Source organism: Gopherus evgoodei, chromosome 1 (genome assembly GCF_007399415.2).
Source record: "Gopherus evgoodei ecotype Sinaloan lineage chromosome 1, rGopEvg1_v1.p, whole genome shotgun sequence".
Lineage (NCBI taxonomy): Eukaryota > Metazoa > Chordata > Testudines > Testudinidae > Gopherus > Gopherus evgoodei.
The window spans coordinates 3,844,931-3,862,061 of NC_044322.1; positions in this window are offsets into that span (position 1 = coordinate 3,844,931).

Below are 17,131 nucleotides of genomic sequence, written 5' to 3' on the forward strand. Positions count from 1 at the left end.
TAGAAGGGGACGTCCATTCCCAACAGGCCGACGGAGCCGCTAAGGCAGGTCAGTAATTCCAGTCAGGGCGGGTGGGACGGAGGTACAGGAGGAGTCAGGGGCAGAGTCAGAATTAGCACTCAGGAGCCTTGCGGCCCATAGCCCTGTGCACAAGACTACTAGCCTCTTCCTAGAAGGGGCTCACAGAATGAAGCTAAGGCCATGCCATCCTGTGCAGGGCTGCAGAGACTGCAGACCCTGGGGCCACCGAATAGATGACAGGCCGGCTGGCCATATGTGTGTCCTGCATACCGTGACTGGCAGCTACAACCAGAGAATAAAGGTGCCAGGACACTGGGTAGAGCGCTGCCCTGCCTCCTGCTGGGAGGCTAAACACGTGAGCAGCGGGGGTGGTCTTAGAGATTAGGCAAGTGAGAGCTATATAAGTAGATGTCCTTGGGAGATGACCATGTCATTGCCCCCAGTTGTGCCCTGCACCTTGGAACACGCAGAGTTAACAGCATAATCAGGTCAGTGAGATTCCTGACCTTGGAGGAGAAGAGCTATTTTTGTTCTTTAAAAGCCAGAGCTATTTTTAAGAGGTAGCCGTCATCCTTTAAGTGAAGACGCCGGCGATGGTAGCTTCCGCTGCTAATGGAAGAGCTCTCCTGCATGTGTTCTGGGCACCAGGCCCCATTACTGTCACTCAGCCATTCTTCTTCCATTAGCAGGTGGGAAGGCAGAGCTGGAACTGGTTATGTGTCAGGAACAGCTTGGGCACTATGTGTGCCACAGAAGATGGAAGGCAAGATAGCTGCTTTCACATTTACTTTAGGAAGGAGTCTGAAGAATTACTCCTCCTCTATGGCTTTCCACACAGTTGCTATCTAGCCCCCACCCTCCAAGCCCCGTTTGGCATGGGGATGGAATGCGTGCGCATCTGCTCTAGAACCAGTGGAGCTAAAGGAAAATCCCTCTTAACAGTCAACAGAAGTAGTAGGTCTTTTATCTACTGTCGACCTCAGTGGAGCATGTACCCTGGAGGTTTTACCTAAGCAAGGCAGCATCTAGAGATAGCCAGTGTTCGTGTTAGCTAGTGCAACACAATATGTATCGTGGGGAGGTGGTAGCATTAAGGAATTAGACAAGGCTGCTGCCTAGCTGTGACGTACGTCCCTAGGGTGCAACCTGGAATGGGGGTATCACTGAGCCCACTGGCATACCACTCTGGGCTCCCTCTCACATTGTGAGGCTGTGACAAGCTGCAATCCTCTCCAGGTCTTGCACTTCCACAGCCATACACAGCCAGGGACACACCCAGCTGCAGTTACACAAATGCTTTCGCTAGCCACTCATGAACCAACAATAGGTTTCATCCAGTTCCCCCCCCAGCCTAGGACCCCAGAGATGTACTATTGGACTGGTGTAAGTTATTATCCGGTCCTCAATGTGGAGAGGACAATGCACCAGCCCCCCGTTCCTGAGCAGATTTCCCTTTGCACTTCAAACCACACACTGTATTAGGTAAAATATATAAAACAGATTTATTAACAAAGATAGATTTTAAGTGATTATAAGTAATACCGTACAGATCAAAGTTGGCTACCTAAAAAATTAAACAAAATTGCAATCTAAGTTCTATACACTACACAGGATTTGAAGTGAGCAGTGTCTCACCCTGATGATACAAACGGTCCACCAATCTGTCATACACAGGCTGGGATTCTCTATTTCCTGCCTGGGACCACCTGCCCGGTTCAGTCTTTGCTCCTGAGGTGTCTCCAGGTGTTGAGTTGTGGGGAGAGTGAGGCCAAGTGACGATGTTGCTTCCCACTTTTATAATTTCTTCCATGTGGAGGGAACTTCATTGTCCCAAACAAAGCCCCCAGAGCAGTTAGTGGAAAAGTACAGGTACAGAATGGAGTCCAGAGTCACATGAGCTAGTCACATGCCCTCACATGCGTCGATGAGTCATAGCAGCCATTGACCATATATTGGCTGGAACATTCACAGGAAAGTCCATCAGGTGGGGATAAGCTTATGTTAATGGGCCATGACCTTGAATGGTTCATCCACAATGTGCTGGCTAGACTGGATGTAAACTACCTTGTGGGTGTCACCCCAGCAGCAAATACAATTGAAATACTGGTACATAGTCAATATTCATAATTTCAAATACAATGACAGCACATACAATCCAACAGGATATTGATGTTCAACAGATCAAGACTTTTAGAATGATACCTTATGAGGCAGACTTTGCACAAAACATATAATGATACCGCCAGAGTTAATATGGGGATGCCGGGGTGTTGTTTTGGGGTACAGAATGTCACACCAGCCATTTGTGAAACGTCACAAACTGGCTGTAGAAGAGGAGGGATAAGAGTTTATTTCCCATCTATACCTAAGAGCAAAGGGATGTTGATTCTGGAGTGTCTCTCTACTCAGTGGTTTTAGCGTTGTGAGAAATACTCCAAAGCTGGTGGTAATCCTCCTCTCTGAGCCTGGAAACGTGGAATCCCAAACAGCTGGGCTTAACAGTGCCCCAGGTGTATGGAGTGTCCGTTGACTTCAACGAGCGTGCCACAAGGATGGTGAAACCAGCCACATCCCTCCTTCCCCGTGAGGGACACTGTCTTGATCTCTTACCCTCTCTCAGACCCACCTTCAAACAATTACTCCTCTGATCCTGGCACAGGCCTTTCAACCCTGCCAGCTGCTAGAAAAATGCTGAATTTTCCCAGGAGGCTGGTATGTTTCATTGCTTGGAGCTAAGCCTGGGGAAGCCAGAAACTAGAGAGCCAGACCTATGAGCCCGTAGTGTGAGATACATGGGAAGTCCCAGTGGATGTCTTCCCCAGAGAACCCTCTACAGCCAAGTAACCCAAGACGTGTCAGCACAGGGGCCTGAGATTGCTCCTGTGCAGATGTACAGATGTGTCAAGTGGAGATGGGTACTTAGGAAGGGAATGGCCATCTCTCAGCAGAGCAGGTGTGAGAACTTTGGGCTAATATCCTTTGCCTGCCAACACAATGCTCTGCTGTCCTCACCAAGGAGGAGAGAAGAAGAGCCCCTTGACCCCTGACTGATTTGGCTTCTTCCTGGGCTTCATGGATGTGCTCTCAGAGTGAGCACCAGCTGATCTTTGCCTGCATGTTCGGGGCCAGGTGAGATTCTCAGGTGTGTGGATACTGCAGAGATGGGTGCATTAGCAATGTCGTGGTCCCAGCTGAGCACTGTTGACTTTTCTGTGTGTGAACACTAGACAACTTTACTAGATTAGATGTATTTTGAAAGTCCATCTGTCTTGCTTCCACCCAAAGTAATCTATCCAGAAAGTCGCAACAGACCTCCCCCATCAAATACCACCATTTTGCTCATCTTCACTGCTGTAGCCGCTACACGAGTGCCCTTGTCTTCAAGATTTTTCATTGCCATGTCCCCATCTATCTCTCTGGCCTCCCATTCTGCTGCGGCTGGGTCAGTGCTGTCATCTTTCTATCTAGTCATTTATCTACATTCCTCTGCCTGCTATCTCAGTGCCTCCCATATCCCCCCTTCTGTTCTCTGCCTTGTTGGAGGTTGATCCTTTCCTGACCCTCTCTCCATCTCTGATTCTCTCAGCTCTTCTCCACAGCCCATTGTTGACCTGTTACCTGTGAGGGCACTCAGCTCATAGAGAGCCATTGTGTCTCTTCTTTTCCCCTCTCACTCTAGACTTTGCATTGCTGCAACCTCTGGGCATTGCAAGACTGTTCTGTTGAGAGCAGTGCTGTCTTTGCTGTTGAGTAGCCAGAGTTTCATGAACATGACTCTCATAAGCAAGAATACACAAAGTTCCTCTCACTTGAATTTTCAAATCATTGTGCTTTCCAAATACCAGCCATACCAGCCTGGAAATAAATCCGTGCTAAAAATGTCAAGGCAAATCTCTGTGGGGGAAGGGATTTGTTTGCGGAAACTCATTTTCAGCATGAACCGGATTGGGCAGAAGAGTCTGGGGTCAGAGATTGTGTGTGATAAGCCAAAACTTGTCCCCACATGACATAACACTGAGTCTGACCTGGGGATTGGTCCTGCTTTGAGCAGGGGGTGGGACTAGATACCTCCTGAGTCCCTTCCAACCCTGATATTCTATGATTCTATGACCTGGAGAGCTGATGAATCAATCTCTTCAGTGAAACTGTAGCTTGATGACTATTAACTGTCAAGCCAACGTTTGGGAGCGAGGGGTGGCTTATGCACAGATATAATGGGTATTACGTTATGTTTCTCTCCTGTTGTATCAGAGAGTGCCATCTTTGCTCCCCGTGTGTCTGTCAGCTTCTCTCCACTGTCCTTTTCCCATCCCTGGCCTCTTCCCCAACCCCTTCTGCCTTCCGTGTACCCGCACGCCAGCTCCTTCTCCAACTCTTCCCACCAGGCCCCTCCCTCTTTCTTGAGCCCTCATCAGCCCTTTGTTCATTGCTGGGCCATCGCCCCTTGTCCTGATCTCCTCCAGCTGGTTCTCCAGCCACCCAGTTTCCTCCCTTCTCTCTTTCCACTTCTTTTGGCCACCGCTGGTGGGAAGCTGGTGCATTTCAGTTCTGGACTGCTCTCAGCTGAGGAGCCAAGTCCATCTCCTGGGTTTCCAGCTTCACCCCCCTCCTTCACTGTGTTGGTTCTCGGTGCTGCACATCTCTGGGACACCCCACAATCAAAGGAGCAGCTTGCCCACTGGGCAGGGCTGCTGAGGCTTAACAGCTGGCCCCACCTTTCTGTCTCCCTAGGGTTTTATAGTCACATGTCACACTGGTATCTGAGTGTCCCCCTGCAGAACACAAACGTCTGTCTCATCCAGTCCTGCTGGTAGGAACAAGCTTAAAGACTCTTGTTGCTGGGACGGCTCTGTATTGTGGGTGGGCGGATGCTGAGGGGCCCAGACATTTAGCCCTGCATGCAGCATGGCTGTCGGTGGTGATTTCATCAACCGCTTCTGCTGGATGCTGGTATCCTGCACAGATGTTAAGGCTGGCATGGACCGCTGGGATCAGACAGTCTGGCCTCCTGCCTAGCACAAGCTGGAGGATTTCAGCCAATCACTGCTGCTCCAGCCCAGTGCGGTGAGGTTGAACCAGAGCAGGCTGTGGTCGTGACACCTGGAGTTTACAAACGCCTGGCTCGCTGTGGCCAGGTCAGTGTCTGCCAGGAGCAGCGTCATCCCCTGGCCAGACGCAGGTGGAAACATCTGTCCTTTGTCACCACATCGATTCGGGTATCTAATCACATTGCCCAGCACCAAGGCTGTGGACGGATCTAACCCAGAGCACGGTATCTTCAACCAGCAAGGGGCAGCTTTAACTCCAGTGCATGGAACCGCTTTGATTTTCCTAATGCGAGAGAGTGCAGCTGGGTAAGAGACCATCTAACGTTTGAGTCTGGGGCATGGCAGTAGGCAGCTAGATCCCCCTACTCAGATCAGCCCGTGGCCATCACAGATCCATCCTGGCAGACAAGCTGATGGGCGCAGGATGGAGGGATGAATATAGATCTGTAAAGCTGGGATTCCTATAAATGCTCCTTCCTTTAATGGGGCCTGCTGAATGGTAGCAGGTTCCCCTGGTAACACCACCAAGGTTACCATGGCAGTGTCTTGGCTACAGATTAAATAAACCCCACCATGGGATTCTTAGAAAAAAGGAAATGGAATAAATTGCCCATGATCCATAAGGGGGGGGAGGGTGCCACGAGCTGCTGCCACACCCCATGGGGCGTAGATGGGGGTCTTGTCACACTGGCCGTGCAGCATGTACACACGCCTGGTGCACTTGTGCATAGGCAAGCACACACACAGTGCACAATTCTCAGGATCCCCTGACTTTTAATTGAATAATTTTCGTGCTGGTGCCATGTTCTCCTCTCCAGTTTGTTCCTCCATGTGACTCAGCTTAACCCTTCCCCTGCTGGAACCCCTGCTGTGCTGCCATTGTCTATTATTGTTCCATCAGGGGCAGGGCCAGCTCCAGGTTTTCTGCCACCCCAAGTGGCAAAAACAAACAAACAAACAAAAACAAAATTAAAAAACCCTCCAAAACAAAACAAAACAAACAAAAAAACCCCAGCATCGCAGCAACACAATTACACTGCTCCACTCTTCGGTGGCAATTCAGCAGCGCGTCCTTTGCTCCGAGAGGGACCCGCCGCCAAATTGCTGCTGAAGACCTAGATGTGCCTCCCCAATAGCGGCCGGAGGGCTGCCCCTTGGTATTGGCTGCCCGAAGCACCTGCTTCTTTAGCTGCTGCCAGGAGCTGGCCCTGATCAAGGGACATCTAGGTTGCCCCTGGCATGGTCAGCAGCAGCAATCCCTCCCTTCCACTTTCCCCATCCCCAGCTAGACCTACTCAATCTGCCCACCCCTCCAGTTCCCTGGCCCCAACCGGAGCTGCGAGGCTCATGCTTCCCCCAGCATCCATCCCACCTCCAATTCCCTCTCTCCAGCCACAGCAACTCAGCATCTCTCCCTTCCCCATTCGCCATCCCTGCTCCATCTCCCCAGAACCACCAAAGCCAGGGATGAGCCTTCCCTGCAGTGATGAAGTGGGAATGTCCATAATGTTTTCTCTGAATACTGTGTGGGTGCCTCAGTTTCCCCAATGCATTTCTTAAGTATCTAGGTGGTGGGATAAGGGTGTGTGACTGTTGCAGAGTCCCAGAGGGCAGGGGTGTGCAGGAGTCTGCCCAGAGAATGGCCGACACCCTGTCTCCTGGCAACTGATGGCCTGGGCTCCTCCCCTGCAAATGCCAGCTGAAGGTGTTGGAGAACAAAGAGATCAGGTGACCTCCTGACCTGGAAAAGAGACAAAGGCCAGAGGATGGGCTGGAGAGTTTCTGTTTGGAGCTGGCTGGGGAAAGAGAGGGAGGCCCAGAGTCAGGGCCTGGCCTCCCTGCCACCCCAAGATGGACCTGCCTGAGGGGTCCTGTTTCCTATAATTACAAGCTCTGTTTTGGACCGTGTTCCTGTTGTCTAAGAAACCCTCTGTTTTAGTGGCTGGCTGAGAGTCACGTCTGGCTGCGGAGTTGGGTGCAGGGCTTCCCCAGGAGCCCCGCCTGCGCGGAGTCACTAGGAGAAGCACATGGTGTGAGAAGGGGATGCTGAATGCTCCGAGCTCAGACCCAAGAAGGTCGAAGCTGTGGACGCTTCTTGCCCTGGAGATGAGTCTGCTCAGAGGGAGGAGGCTCCCCCAGAGTCCTGCCTGGCTTCGTCTAGAGTCGTTCCAGAGCATCGCCCGGTGATTCCGTGACCACCTGCTATGGGAGGGGCCCTGCAGCTTTGCAGCAGGGATACCAGGCCCGGGGAGCCCCTGTGTGTGGGGTGGGGCTCTCTGGCTCTAACTCGGATGGTGCCAGGAAGTGCCTGAGCCCGCGCCGGCTGGCGATGTGCCAGGGGAGCAAAGGGCTTCCCCCAAGCATCTGACTCCCTGCAGCGGGCCTGTTTCTTCTGCGCCTCGTGGGCTCCAGTCTCTCATTATTCGCTTTCAGCTACACAGCGTGGCTGATACTTGCCAGGCCCAACCCCACAGCAGCCTCGGCACAGAGATAATTGGCTGGGCTGGAGATGGATCAGGTGTGGGGGTTCTGACCTGGGGCAGGGAGCTGGGGGGTGGCAGAGAGGTCGGGGGGGAGGGGGTTCTGACCTGGGGCAGGGAGTTGGGGGGTGGCAGGGAGTAGGGTGGGGGAGGGGGTTCTGACCTGGGGCAGGGAGTTGGGGGGTGGCAGGGAGTAGGGTGGGGAGGGGGTTCTGACCTGGGGCAAGGAGTTGGGGGGTGGCAGGGAGATCGGGGGGGAGGGGGTTCTGACCTGGGGCAGGGAGCTGGGGGATGGGAGAGAGTTTGGGTGGGGGAGGGGGTTCTGACCTGGGGCAGGGAGTTGGGGGGTGGCAGGGAGTTGGGTGAGGGAGGGGGTTCTGACCTGGGGCAGGGAGTTGTGGGGTAGGAGGGAGTTCGGGTGGGGGAGGGGGCTTGGGAGTGGGGTTGGGGTGTGGGAGGAGGTTCTGACCTGGGGCAGGGAGTTGCAGGGTGGGAGGGAGTTTGGGGTGCAGGCACTTACATCAGGTGGTTCCTGGTTGGTGGGGCAGCAAGGCTAAGGCTGGCTCCCTGCCTGCCCTGGCTTCACGTGGCTCCTGGAAGAGGCTGGCGTGGCTGGCTCCCGGTCAGAGAGGCCAAGGGGCTCGGGGCGGGGGCAGTGTGTGGAGCCCCTGTGGCCACCCCTGCACCCAGGAGATGGCCGGTTCCAGGAGGCACGCGGAGCCAGGGCAGGCAGGGAGCCGGCCTTAGCCCTGCTGCGGTGCTGACCGGACTCTTAGCAGCTCGGTCAGCAGTGCTGATTAGAGCCACCAGGGTCCCTTTTCGACCAGGTGTCCCACTCAAAAACCTGGCAGCCCTAAGCAGGGTGCACGGCTGCTTCAGGGGAAGATGCAATAATCCCCCCGGGGGACACTGCTGGAATGACCTCGAGTTAGCGACTGGTTTGGGTGCTGAAATGTTAATCCTTATTGGGCGACCATGCTAAGTCCATCGTTGTGTGTTGTGTGGTTGTGACTGTCCCAGGCTATTAGTGAGATAGGCAGGGGAGGAAGTGTCTTTTCTTGGACCAACTTCCGTTGGTGAGAGAGAGGAGCTTTCGAGCCACACCAGCCCTCCTTCGGCTCTGAGGAAGGGACTCCCAGCAGCCCAGCGAAATACAAGGTAGAACAGATGGTTCAGTGTCAGGAGTTATGTGCCACCCATTTTGCTGGGCCGCCGGGAGTCCCTTTGTCCCTGAAGCAGAGCGCTGTGGGGCTCGAAAGCTTGTCTCTTTCACCAACAGAAGATAGGCCAATGGAAGCTATAAGCCCCCCTCTCCGTGCTTAGGCCAGCAGGGCCGAGTCACTGTACAAACCCCACGCAGTACAGGGGCTTTATGACCCCAAGCTTCCCGCAGCTCATCTGCAACGAAGCTGGCGCTCTGCATGACCTGTCACCAGAGGCAGCCGCTGGCAGCTCAAGGCCACGGAGCTGAGAACAAACCACAGCCACAAAACACCTCATTCACCAGCATCACAAACCAGGCTGCAGAGAGAGCCGGGGTCAGGCTCGGAGCCACAAAGCGAGACTCCAGAGGAGGAGCAAAAGCTGCAAAGCGAGGGCACTGCACACGCGAGAGGCCTGTTCCATTCTCTGACTACTCCGATTGTACGGTTTGCCGGCCAGGGTGGAAGATATTTTCAGCTCCATCCTCCAAGCCCAGCCCCGGAGCAGCAGAGCAATGAAAGGAAAACCCAACCCCAAGGCGCCCGACGGGATGGTACTGCCTGGACAGGGGTGGCCAGTGATCACTCACCCCTAGAACCGTCCCTCAATATCGGGCAATCAGGTGTCCTGCAAGTGTGCTAGTTCCCCATTCTTTTACAGTTACCACTGTGTGCGTTGCAGTGGTACCTAGAGGGCCCAGCTGAGCTTGGGGCCCGGTTGTGCTGGACGCTGCCCACACACTGAGCTAGAGCCAGCCCCTGCCCCAGAGAGATTACACTCTAGCGAGCCAAAGGAAGGAGTATGCCCATTTCACAGCTGAGGAAATGACTTGCCTCTGGCAGAGCTGGAAAATGGACCCAGATCCCCTGAGTGCTACTCACGTGCCTTAACCACTAGCCCAGCCTTCCTCTCAGCTTAGCCTACTTGCAATAGGAGAAAGGCCAGCCTCACTTTAGGGAAAGCATTGCCCAGTGGTTAGGGTGCTAGTCTAGGACTTGAGTGCCTCAGGTTCAATTCCTGGCTCGGCCACACACTTCCTATGTGACGCTGGGCACTTCCCCATGCCTCAGTTTCCCCAATGGGGTTAACAGCCCTGCCTCAGAGTGCTGTGTGAGGATCCCTACATTAAAGATCACATGGTGCTCAGAAATGGGAATGGCCAGAGAAGTACTGTAGCTAGAGTCCACTCTTTGATCAGTGCGCTGGTGTGTTCTCTCTTTAGGGCAGGATACTCAGACCTCAGTGGTTCAGGAGACAAATTAGCAATCAGCATTACCCAAAAGAGGCCCAGGCAGGTGTATTCCTTGTTCATTTACTGTAGTACTATAGGTTCTTATTTAAACAGCGTGACGGGAAGTATTTCATTTAGAAATCTAGATATTATTCTCCCAGAAAAATGACTGGCCAAGTGTCATAAACAGATAGCTAAGGGTTAATGTCTCTTTCACCTGAAGCACCTGACCAGAGGACCAATCAGGAAACCTGATTTTTTTCAACTCTGGGTGGAGGGAAGTTTGTGTCTGAGTCTTTTGTCTGTCTGCCTGCTTTCTCTGAGCTTTGGAGAAGTAGTTTCTGCTTTCTAATCTTCTGTTTCTAAGTGTAAGGACAAAGAGATCAGATAGTAAGTTATATGGTTTCTTTTCTTTGGTATTTGCATGAATATAAGTGCTGGAGTGCGTTGATTTGTATTCTTTTTGAATAAGGCTGTTTATTCAATATTCTTTTAAGAAATTGACCCTGTATTTGTTACCTTAATACAGAGAGACATTTTTATGTATTTTCTTTCTTTTTTATATAAAGCTTTCTTTTAAGACCTGTTGGAGTTTTCTTTACTGGGAAACTTCAGGGAAGTTGAGTCTGTACTCACCAGGGAATTGGTGGGAGGAAGGAGTCAGAGGGAGATCTGTGTGTGTTGGATTTGCTAGCCTGATTTTGCATTCCCTCTGGGTGAAGAGGAAAGTGCTTTTGTTTCCAGGACTGGGAACGGAGAGGGGGAGTCACTCTGTTTGGATTCACAGAGCTTGTGTCTGTGTATCTCTCCAGGAGCACCTGGAGGGGGGAAGGGAAAAAGGATTATTTCCCTTTATTGTGAGACTCAAGGGATTTGGGTCTTGGGGTCCCCAGGGAAGGTTTTTCAGGGGGACCAGAGTGCCCCAAAACACTCTAATTTTTTGGGTGGTGGCAGCAAGTACCAGGTCCAAGCTGGTAACTAAGCTTGGAGGTTTTCATGCTAACCCCCATATTTTGGACGCTAAGGTCCAAATCTGGGACTAGAGTTATGACACCAAGTACTGTTATTTTACCAATCACAGTTTGTTAATAATAACCTAGTAAAAGCATCCCAATTGATTGATACTGTCGCTTGGTTAATAATGCGATCACACCGTGTTTTAATATCATGTGCTGCAAAGAGCCGTGGGGGCCGCATTAAAGAGCCAATTGCCAGCCTCCGGCTGAGTATCACTGCCTATGGGCATGTATTTGAATCCTGTCCTTGGTCACTGTGTACAACACCCCCACAACAGCCCAGCCTCCCGTGGGTACACGTCACGGAATGAGGATTTTGCTTGGAAGCGAATGTAAGTCCTGGCCAGATGGGGGATTGTCCTGATTTTCGGCCAGGCACCAGTCCAAGCCGCTGCCAGTTGTGAGTTCCAGGGGGTGGCTTCCCCTGGGCTCAGGAAAGCCAGCAGCGTGGCTGCTCTGCTCCAGGGCTTTGTGGGTAACGAGGGGTTGGAGCAGCTGCCCGGGTGGGTGAAATAGAGCAGATAAAGGGTTGGTCCAGCCCTTTGCGGCCTGCCTGGTGGATATTAGTCCAGAGTTACAGCTTCAGTCCTCGAAGGAGCACAGGCCTGGGCGGGACCGCCTGGGTCACAAGTCCAGGCCCCTCTTATCTCAGGCAACCGCAGTGCAGCATCCTGTGTGTAAACGTGGCGGCCCAGAATTGTGCACAGTATCCCAAAGGTCTCCGCAGGGCCTTGGCCAACGGCACTAATATATCCCTGTTGTGACTGGACATGCCTTGCTTGAGCTATTGGGCTGCTTTCACGGCCATAGCACATCCTGCCATTTCTCCAGGGAGCAGCGGTGACCACCAGAGGGGGCGGTCACACGTTCCCCTTGTGTGCTGCCCCCATCCACCACTGCCCTCTGCTGGAGGGACTCGGGATTGCTCGGCTATGTCCGTCAAAGCCCCCTCCCGCCCATAGTTGATGGTGACACTCAAGGGGTAGACACCTGCTGCTGGAGAAATCTGTTGCCATTGGGTTGCACAAGACATCTCACATCCTCTCAACTGGAAACCTCTCCCTGTCACCCTTGCCGACGGCTGCTGCGCCCATCACAATGTCTTTGCTAGATGCTACTGCGCGCTGTGGGGGATCCAGAACCAACCTTGCTGAAGCTGGCCAGCAGGTGGCACTGGAAGAGCAGACAAATGGAGTTTATTTCCTCACTGATTTTCCCAAGTGCACATTGCATTGCCAAGGGTTCCCCTCAGCCGGGCGTGTGCCGCTGCTCAGTTCCCTTCCCCACTGGTGCTACAGAGGAGCCGACCGGTCCCTGTTGTCTGGGCAGGGAGCACCCTGCTCAGTAGCTAGAGGGAAGGGAAAGCTGGGCTGCAGGGCAGGGTCTAACAGCCTTGCTGGGGGAAAGGATGGAGCAGCAGGGTGGGTCGAAGCCTGGAGTGACTGAGGCCCATGTTCAGTGACAGGTCACTTGGCCTCGCCATGCCTCAGTTTCCCAGCTGCACCATGGGGTGAACAGCCCTGTGCTGCCTGTCCGGGCATGTGAGGATAAATACATTACAAATTGCGAGGTGCTCAGACATGGGGGTCCAGGTGAGGCTCAGCTCTAGAGATGGCCACGCTGTAATGGGTTGCACATCTACAGCTGTCATAATAGCCCCATTTTATGCATGGGCAAACTGAGGCACAGAGCGAGGCAAAGGGCTTTGGCCAAGCCCACACAGCGAGAGTCATGGCCTCTAGCCATGTGCTCTAACCACTGAATCATGCTGCCTTCCAACCTAGTGTCAGTCACCACAGTGGCTGAGTGCACGAATACATTTCTCCTCCCACTACATAAGTGAGGTAGGCCGGCCATTTTGCCGTGGGGGAAACTGAGGCACAAAGAGAGTAATTTACCTAAGGGAAGAGAGCCTGTGGGCAAGCCAGGGTTTGGGCCCAGGTTTCCTGCTACCTAACTCAAGTCCTTAACCACAAACCCCACTCAGCACCTCCTGCATTGTTCGTTTGGCTGATAGGTCCTGAGGCCAACACCAGCTGTGGCCACGTCTCTGGTGGTTTCTGCCAAAGGCGCTGCAGCAGCATGACATATATCGACTTCAGAATTGGGCCATACTGCTCTGTGAGAGCCTGTGTGGGCCTGTCTGACACTGCGTGATGGGCACAGGATGGCGAGGAATTCCCCCACCGTGCAGGCAGTGGCCAGGAAAGGGCACGGATGTGCGGCAGCATTTTCCTCTGCCCATAAATAACATATAATACCTGTCTCCGCTTGGGGGTGATGCGTCTGGCGATGGGCATTGGCAGGTGGGCGAGGTTGATGGGGCTGCTAGGGAAGCACGAGGAGAGGCCCCGGGCATGTGGCTAATGCATCTCAGCCTTTCCTGCCAGCGCCTTCTGCTAGTCTGGCCCTGGAGCCACCTTCCTAGTCCAGGCATGGCCGCCTCCATGGCTCTGCCAAGCCATCCTGCTGCTGCACATGCCCTGCTGTGTGTGCCACTCTGCCAGCGCTGCTCTGTGCTGACCTGCAACCCCTGACCCTTGCTGGTCCAGGCCTACCCATGTCAATGCCCCTCAGTGCAGCTTTGCCAACCTGCTGCCATCTCTGCTTTGCTCCTTCTCCGCCAACGTAGCACAGGCGTGACCTACCCTGCACCCCTGCAGCTGGCTGCTGCGTGGCTAGACTAATGTCACTACAGCTGATGTGCTGTACCCCAGAGGTGGCTGCATCGCAGAGACTTCAGGCCGTACGCTCTGGGCTCATTTGAGTTGGACCCAGCATATAAAGGTGCAGGCTCAGGCCAGCTCCTCAGCTAGTGTTCACAGGCTGTGGAGTCAATTAACACCAGCTGGGGCTCTGGTTTGTTACTCTCAGCTTGACTGTGCTCTTTGCACCAGGCAGCCCCACACAGTCCCCAGGCGCAGGAGGAAACCAGCCTTCCTCCTCCTCCTCCTCCTCCCTTGGCCACCCTTCGCTCAACTGGCCTCATCAACGTGCGGTGCGAGCAGCCCCACTTCCCTGCTGACCTTCCGGCTGGTCTATTTATAGGGACATTTCCAGGCGAGAGATCTTCAGCTCAGCAGCTTTGAAGGCAGCGCTCGCCACGAGGGGCTCTGGGGCAGGCGCGGAGCTGCCAGGTTTGGAGGCAGGGCAGGAGATCTCAGGAGTGTCCCCAGAGCATGGCGCAGGCCTCGGAGGCAAGGACAGGGAGTGGCAGAAAGCCGAACTGCTGGCTGGAGAGCTGGTGCCTTTTATTTCATACTTGTGTGTGAGACTCGAGTGCATCCGCGTCCCTGCTGTCAGTCGTTGGGTGAGCTGGACCCCCTGAGGCCCCCTGCTCTGCGGAAACCGTTTCAGGTTCATCTGAACCACAGCTGCCCTTACGCTAGTGAGGACAACTCCAATGGCAACTGATCCTCATGCTTCAGGGCCCAGCTACCAACAGAAAAGATCAGGAAGAAACATTCCCCAGCTGTACAGGAGCACACAAGCAGGGGACTTATGATGGACTGAAATCCTTCCTCTGAAGCAGACAAGGCGCCAGAGTAAATGGGCCATTGGCTTGTTCCGGCAGGGCCGTGCTGGAGAATTAAATCTGGAATGTAAATTACCTTCTCTCAAAGTCCAGGGAGCGCAGGATTTACCCCTTTGTAACAGTGATCAACGAGATCCCTTCCCCCCTCCCCCTGAGGGTCATCTGCTTTCACAGCTCTGCCTCATGTGTCAGACGCTGCTGCACAGTGACTTCCAGTTCTGATGTGTCCCATCCATTCTGGCACAGCCCCGTGGCTGGGCTCACAACTGGGCCCAGGTACACTTGGACGCTTCCTGACAAACCTGAGCTGAGTTTGCCGGGAAATCGGCCGTGTCTTGGGTTCCGTTGCAAACGTTGGTGCAGAGCCGTGGTTGATGGTCCTCAAGCATCCCAATATTAGACCAAGGCACTGTCAGGAGAGTGCCAGGGAGCTCCAGGAGAGCTCCTAGCAGTAGGCACTTTAACTAAAGAGACATGACCCTCACGCTCGGGATCGTGGGTTTACTGAAAGATTTCGAGAGGATGCCTGGTTTTCGTTATATACAAAAGCTAATGCCTTGAGAACATTGCCAGGTCATTAGTGCTGACTGCTGCTGCGGCTCTGTGATTGCGATTGAACTGGTGCCACAAAGATACAGACACCAGGGCCTGTCAGCGGGGATGGAACCTGGGACCTTCAGTAGTAAAAACTCATCTGCGAAATCCTGTTAGATGAGAGGGCTCAGCAGGCTCTCACTGTAACTGTGGGGCCAGCCACCAGGGGGAGACACAAGCACACAGTTCCCAGGGAGAAATTCTGATGGGGCAAAAGCCCACCTGTAAAAGACACAGGCTTCAATGCCAAAGCCTTTCATCGGAGCACCGTGAGCAGTGGTCTCCTAGATACCGGGACAACCCCTGGGCTCCTTGATCCTCCTGATGGAGCGTGACCAAACCATCCCCCATAAATCAGTCCTGGCTGCAAGAGCCACGTCGCTCCTGGGTGGCGTGCCGGGGCTGTGCTTGGAGCAGAGGCTGTGCTGGGCCCCATCAGTCACCCCACATGTTGGGCCATGGGGCCTTTCGCTGCGAGCAGCATGGGGCCCGGTGATGTACGGTGAGCTCTGTATATGTTCCCAGCATAGGAGGCAGCTTCCTTCCCATGGCACACCCAGGCCACTCAGACATGGCACCTTCCTTAGAACTGCAGCAGCCCCGGTCACTGCAGCCCCCTGTGCCCCACTATGCCAGTGCTGGGGCCCCACACAGCTCTGCTGATGGCCTTCGCTCCCTGTTATAATCTCCTGGATCCTCGCACAGCCCTGCCCAGTGCTTCTCTAGCTGAACTTGCAGCCCCTCCCATTGCTAACCTAGCCCCATTCTTCCCCCACAGCCTTGCCAATCCAGCTAAATTCTGCACCTGGCCCTGGGCTTCCCCTTACAGCCCTGCTGGTGCCCGCAGCCCCCCACTATCTCACCTCTGGGCTCCCCTCGCACAACTCTGCTGGTGCCCCTCAATCCCAACCTGCAGCCCCCTGCTATCTCACCTCTGGGCTCCCCTCGCACAACTCTGCTGGTGCCCCTCAATCCCAATCTGCAGCCCCCTGCTATCCCACCTCTGGGCTTCCCTCACACAGCCCTGCTGGTGCCACTCAATCCCAACCTGCAGCCCCCTGCTATCCCACCTCTGGGCTTCCCTCACACAGCCCTGCTGGTGCCACTCAATCCCAACCTGCAGCCCCCTGCTATCCCACCTCTGGGCTCCCCTCACACAGCCCTGCTGGTGCCCCTCAATCCCAATCTGCAGCCCCCTGCTATCCCACCTCTGGGCTTCCCTCACACAGCCCTGCTGGTGCCACTCAATCCCAACCTGCAGCCCCCTGCTATCTCACCTCTGGGCTCCCCTCGCACAACTCTGCTGGTGCCCCTCAATCCCAATCTGCAGCCCCCTGCTATCCCACCTCTAGGTTTCCCTCACACAGCCCTGCTGGTGCCACTCAATCCCAACCTGCAGCCCCCTGCTATCCCACCTCTGGGCTCCCCTCACACAGCCCTGCTGGTGCCCCTCAATCCCAATCTGCAGCCCCCTGCTATCCCACCTCTGGGCTCCCTTTGCACAGCCCTGCTGGTGCCACTCAATCCCAACCTGCGGTCCCCTGCCACCCCACTCCTGGGCTCCCTGCAAAGCTCTGCCATTGCCCCTCAATCCCAACCCGCAGCCCCCTCTAGCCCAGCCCTGGGCTCCCCACGCACAGCTCTGCCAACGCATCTCAGGGCTTCTTTTTTTAAAGGTCTATTAAACATTTATGAAGAAACACAAAAGCAAATGGGAAGGAAGCACATGGTGGAAGGTCTCAGAGGGGTTATCTTCCCAGATACGGAGGCAGCTGGGAGAATAGATATTTGAAATTTAAGGCTCATTATCCTTTTCCTCATGTTGTAGGGCAAAGCTGACCTGATTCTGCGCTCGTGCTGGTTTTACACCAGCAAAACGCGACGGATTTCTAAGGAGCCACTCCCAGTTCCCACCGCGGTGAGGGAGAGCTGAATCCGGACCAGGAGTGCAGCCGTCTGGCCTGGAAGGAGACATGCACAGAGGAGGGGAGTGACTCTCACTT